The 6,000-nt window shown below is 36.7% G+C and overlaps 1 protein-coding gene across 3 annotated transcripts in view; it reads right to left on the reverse strand.

Moving 5' to 3' along the window:
* The window catches only part of LOC121303548 (zinc finger protein 618-like), a 28,867-nt gene extending 23,609 nt beyond the window's left edge, over positions 1-5,258 (reverse strand). For 2 of the 3 annotated variants that reach the window (XM_041234311.1, XM_041234310.1), the window contains exon 1: positions 4,865-5,258. The gene's annotated coding sequence lies outside the window, so the exon portion shown is untranslated. The remainder of the gene's footprint in view (positions 1-4,864) is intronic. The other variant, XM_041234312.1, reaches the window with a different exon arrangement.
* Between the last annotated feature and the right edge of the window lie 742 nt (positions 5,259-6,000).

The raw sequence follows: 6,000 nt of genomic DNA on the forward strand, positions 1-6,000 counted from the left end.
GATGTGGAGAAGTTGGACTAGATTCTGGAGCTGTACAATGCTGCAAGGACGACCATGGCATGGTACAAGAAGCTTGGCATGTACATGGTCCAGATTTCTTTGTACAATGCCTATGTAGTGTACAGTATGGCTCCAGAGAATCAGCTCACTTTTCTGGACTTCTGTGATCTCAAGCCTCCTGTATGATGCACAACAAATGCCAGAGACTGAAAGAGTGGAAACAGTAGCAAGATTTAGTGAACGACATTTTATACTGACACTGCCACAGTCCGAGTAAAAAGCCAAACCACAAAAAAGGTGCCGTATGTCTTTCCACAAGGGCACGGTACTACTGTCCCCGCTGTCCCTCTCAGCCAGACCTCTGTTTTAAGTGTTTTGAAAAATACCACACGTACATGAGTACTAGAAAGACTAAATAAATCCCAGTCACTTGTTTATATGTCATGCAGCAACATTACCTTGGGCTCTAGAAGGACTATGCCACTTGAAATCAGGGTGGGTACTATGAGCCATGGGTTGTGTTTTTCAAAGTGGCCTAATCTCAGTCTAGGGCCTGTAAACACTTGGAAAAAAAAATGTTATTTTTGAATTTGGGATACTCAGGGCAATTCAACCCCACTGTCCTTTTAACAGTGGAACAAAAGCTGTCAGATTCACAGGTCTAAATACAAGGAACAATAATTGACTTTTGCTATACACAGTGGCATTACCTCAAATAGCAGAAGGATTATGGGTAACACACCACTGACATGCAAGGTCATGTTACCCATTTCTAAAATCCTTATTTTGTGCAGTTTCAAAAAATGTATACTTATGCCAGGATATCTCAATCTTTAGCGGCGTACTGGGCACATGAAATTGGGGTGGGTGCTATGGACCGTGGGCTGCATATTTATAGTGGAAAAGTCAATGTTGCCTGGTGTCTGTCTAGAGCACGTAAACCCTCCAAAATCAATGGAAAGATGTACACATAGGCACAGGCACATCCAGCAGCTTAAAAGTTTCTACATCCTTACACCAAACATTAGCATTTTAGGGACTAAATGTGATGCAGGTATAATACATTTTATATAAAAGTAGCATTTGGGTTACAATAATAGATGAATTTTGTGGTCACATGACCAAGTGAACCACAAAAAACTTAGCACCAATAGAAACTTCAGTGTCTGGCAAAAAATACAATATATATATTTCCAGGGGTATCTAAAAAAGGAACATATAGTAATTTTGATGTAAAACAGGCGAGTCCCAAAATCACAAAATGCCTGTAGCACAGGGCATCACCAGGGCCTCAGCAGAAAAGGGGTTAAAAAGTGGTTGAAGTTCACTACATGCATGTCTTTAATCTGTTGTCTTTCATCATAAGAGTAGGGGGCCTTTCGCCTGCGACTGTATATAGAAATCCCACACCAACAGAGCTATTCTTCCACTTGCTAATTTAGAAACTGTGTCACACAAATGGCAAGCTGGTAAATCAGTACAAGACAAAACACACTGCGATACATTTGTCTTATTTCTATCAATTGTGTCATTCCTGGCCTTTGAATAGATGCAAAGAAATGTTCGTTCAGATATTTGTCCCAACACTACCTGCAGAACAAAAAATAAATAATAATCACTGATACTGTATAACCTACTGAGAGTTAACAAAAAACAAAACTCGCTAAAACAATTCCTGAAGTGCCTTAAAAACACAAGCCAATATTTATTACCATATATTTATATTGTCAAAAACAAAGAACAAAACTTGAGGAAAGATCACGACCCTTTCAAAAAACAGATGGATTTCTACCGTGCGTATCAATGCTATCTCTGAAAAAAAAAAACACATGGATTTCTACAGTGTTAACAATGCCATCTCAGCAAAAACACACATGGATTTCCACTAAAAAGCCTTTAAAATCTACAAAAATATAAGCAAAACATTTTTCAGGTCAGTAGTTTAGAAATGTTTACAATACTTACAAGTGGTTTTCTTTCAGGTTTAAAGATAATAAAAAAAAAAATCTTTAAATAACTTATTTCAATTAATAAGTGTTTCAATTGCCATCACCCCCTTATTTTAATGTCCTTATTTTTACTACAACGAAAACAAAACAGTAGGAAATATTATATATTGTAGCACTGTTTATTAGCATTAATTGTCCATCTTATGATGGAGAAGTTTTCGTTTGCAGCACAGTGACTCAGCATTGTGGATGTTACACGCTGGAATGAGATTTCTAGAGTTTTTAGTTTCTCAAAGATTTACGGTCTGTCGTGACTCTCAGGTTTGCACTCATCTGTTTTCTTTTTTTTTTAATCATGCAGGAAACACAGCTGCGTTGGGGCAAGTATGGAAGGCCATCTTGGTCAAAAACGCATAGGTAATACACGTATTCATTTGGACCAATCAGAATATATAAAATAGCAAGTGTTCTAAATAAATACAAATTAAAACTACTTTTTTTTTTTTTTTTTAAGGCGTACCATACAAAACTAAAGCAGTGTGATCAGCCAGTTAACAGCTAAGTAATGTCTTAGGTTGTGTAAACACCATTCAAAAATTAAATAAACGATCTTATGGATTCTGTGTTTCACAATCTCTTTAATTTCTTGGGCCATGTCTATTTTTTACATTTTTTTTTTTTTATTTATTTTTTTCTTTGTAGTGCAGTGCCAGGGTTTTTCAGTTACTGTGCCCCCGTCTATGGAATTCTACTTCTCAGACTATCAGATACAATAACTTTTTCAATCTAGGTATAACGGTATTTAAAACAGGATTCACTTATCCAACTTTTTACAACTCCGCCCTTACTCTGGTCCCACTGCAGTCTGATATGTGACGGATTACTGTATTTTATATGCAGAGTTAGAAACTCTTGCTCGTCCGAGGAGAATTCAATCTGATGAGGACTAGTTGATGTCTGTGTCTTAGTTGTCTTCTGGGCGAGTGCTTAAAACGAATGTTCAGATATACTCTCAGGTTCAGTCTTTCATTTAAGAAATGCAAGAAGTCAATTTTCTAACGGGGTGTAGCAGTGGTGAATAAGCATTCATAATGTTCATAATTTTCTGTGTCATCCCGTCTGGTGCTTTGGACTAGTACCACAATGTTGTTAGTTTTTAACCCTGTATATAAATATTGGCTAAATTTGACCTCGGTAGAAACGTAGCTCTGGTTATGGTACTGCTTGAGAGGGGCTTCTCACGCACACTCTGCTGTGTCCAAATAATAAAACAACCATTGTGACTTCGCATACTGCATGTGCTCTGTGAATCAGACCAAATAATAAAATAACCATTCTGCATGTGCTCTGTGAATCAGACCTGTAACATTCCCAGTCCTTGTGGCATGGAGCGACCCAGCACTGCAACATCAAAAGAAACCAATTAGAATTTGTTTGATCATTCGCCACAACTAATTTACAACAGCTCAAGGCTTCTTCAGTATACCATATATCAATAAATACATAAGCACAAAATCTATCAATAAATAAATCAATATACACACATCCATGTTCTGCATTCAGCACTAACCAAGTCAGTAGAAAGTAAATTTGAATTCCTAATCCTCACCACCACGAAGATTTTATTTTCAGGATTTCAATCAGTGAGTCCGAAAAGCAATGCTTTAATAAAGAACAGCCACCCCCCCCCCCCCCCCCCCATCAAATATACATTTCACTTTATTTACCTTTTTTCCCCCCTCACTTTCTCAATCTAAATTGAATACTTAAATTCAAGGTTTTACCTCCTGAAATAATGGTTTCACATGAGGTACTGTTCAGAAGAAAGGAGTGCTGTCAGGTCAATCTACTGCACCCATTACTGTAGAGATGTACTTTACAAATAACAACACTGTGCCAAATCAACCAATCCTGGCAGATTTCTAAAAGTGTGGTACAGGAATTCACCAGTCTGCAGTGGGATTTCTAATTGCAATTCTGTATCTGCACTGAAATCCCAAAGGCTAAGAGGGAACACTTCCAGCTACAATCACAGCATGATATTACCAGTGACTACCATGACAAAATAATTTAAATACATGAAAACCACATAAAACGATGTATAATGTAATTAGAAAAATCACATTTGGGGTTACAACCTTGGAAAAAAATATTTTAAAAAGACATAATTTAGCTCAAATGCACAACTATATTAATATATCTTTCTCGTCACGAAAAGTACTAACATTTTACCAAAAAATATATAATTTGCAAATAAGAATTAAGAAAAATAAAAAAAATAAAAAATGTAAAAAAATAAAAATTCTCATGATATCTCCGACAGAGGGCGCTACTAAAATAAATAAACCTTTATAAAAAAAAAAAAAAAAAAAAAAAAAAAAGCAATCCTCTACTAACACTATTTTATTAACTTAAAAGTAGATAACAGTTGTAAATGAAAAGCAAATGCACATATCACAGATACTTCTTCAATATTTGAATCACAATATTGCCCATTTTCCAGAAATGAAAAATTGTTTAAAAAAAAAAAAAAAAAAAGAAAAAAATAAAATAAAAATCTGCAGCTGAAGATGGCTGCTGTTAATTTGTGGTTTTCTGAACTCGACCACTTTCATATTGAAATAATTATCCGCGTTTGACACTAATTAAGCGCACACCCGCGTTTCAACTTAAAATGCGCTGTACTGAACAATTCCAAAGTTTGGGTTTTTTTTTTCAAAACTAAAATTTACACAAAAAAAAAAAAAAATAACCCAGGGAAACGCTTCCCGAAATTAAAACCGCTTCGACGTTGTTTTAAATGAATTTTTTTTTTTTTTTTTTTTAATAGATATATATATATATATATATATAACTCTGAATTACAAGCCTGCTTTCTGTTTAATAATAATAATGAAGAAGATCTGCTGGGTTACCTTCCCGAAGATGCGGATCATGCGGTCCGCGCTGTCTGGATCGCGATCAATCTCCCCACGACAGGGTGACGGCTCGGGTGAAGAGGGGGGCTCTGTGAGGACGAAAGGCCGGTGCCGACAGTTATTCCGGTCACCCAGCAAGGATCATAAATTACTGGGGGATCTGCTGTTTTTTTTTTTTTCTGGCGGTGGATCAAAAGCAAGGCTGAAAAGCCGCGCTGTGAGGCTGTGTGTGCTTCAGCAAGCCCTGCTTCAGACCCCGGTCCGCCATCACAGACAGGCAGCGCCACAGCTTCAGCACTGTTCACATCAAAAAGCAGAGGCAGCACGGCTGAGCGACCATAACATTACACGAGAGCGCCAAGCTTTTATCACCTGTGGTTGTTATCATTCTTTTTGTTTTGTTGCGTTTGTTTAGTTATTTTACATTTTTGTGGATTTTTTTTTTTTTTTTTTTTTGTATTTAAGTCACTTTGTTGTTCCATTTTGTGCAGCGTTTGTGTCAGTGTTCATTAAGTTGGAGTAGACCCGTTTTCTATTGGTGAGATGAGAATCAAAGCTTTGCAACCTAAAGCAGTCACACACTTTCTTTACTGTATTGCTGTTATTGTACAAGGTGTTTGAAAAAGTACGTGCCTTAGAGCAATAGAACCTGTCTGTTTGCAGTAGCAGGCCTAGGGGAAAAGGGTGGCCTGGTGCACAGCTTGCATCATAGAGCTGCCTGTAACCACAGCCTTCCATAAGTCATTGTTCAATGCACATACCTCATCAAGGGCATAGTTAGGAATCGCAACATTTTTTTATGTTTTATTATTATAATTATTATTATTATAGTACTGCCGTATAGTTTCATATTCAATTTTCAGAACTTCAAAGCACTCAATCACAAGGTTGAACTGTGAGAAATGAAGTCAAGCAGATGAAGATTTCTGCTTGTGCTTTATTCAGTGTACTGGGTCTTCATATTGTTTATGGAGGGGACAGCTTTTATTCTGGTTACACCCTTTGCATTGGTGTCTTTTTAAGGCAATGGGTACAATGCAGTGTTCAGGTAGGATTCCTAATCTTGACGTTTAATCCATTGATTATGGTTGATGAAATACATTTCCCACAAGTGTAATATGAAATAGTTGCAG

Source organism: Polyodon spathula, chromosome 33 (genome assembly GCF_017654505.1).
Source record: "Polyodon spathula isolate WHYD16114869_AA chromosome 33, ASM1765450v1, whole genome shotgun sequence".
Taxonomy (NCBI): Eukaryota; Metazoa; Chordata; class Actinopteri; order Acipenseriformes; family Polyodontidae; genus Polyodon; species Polyodon spathula.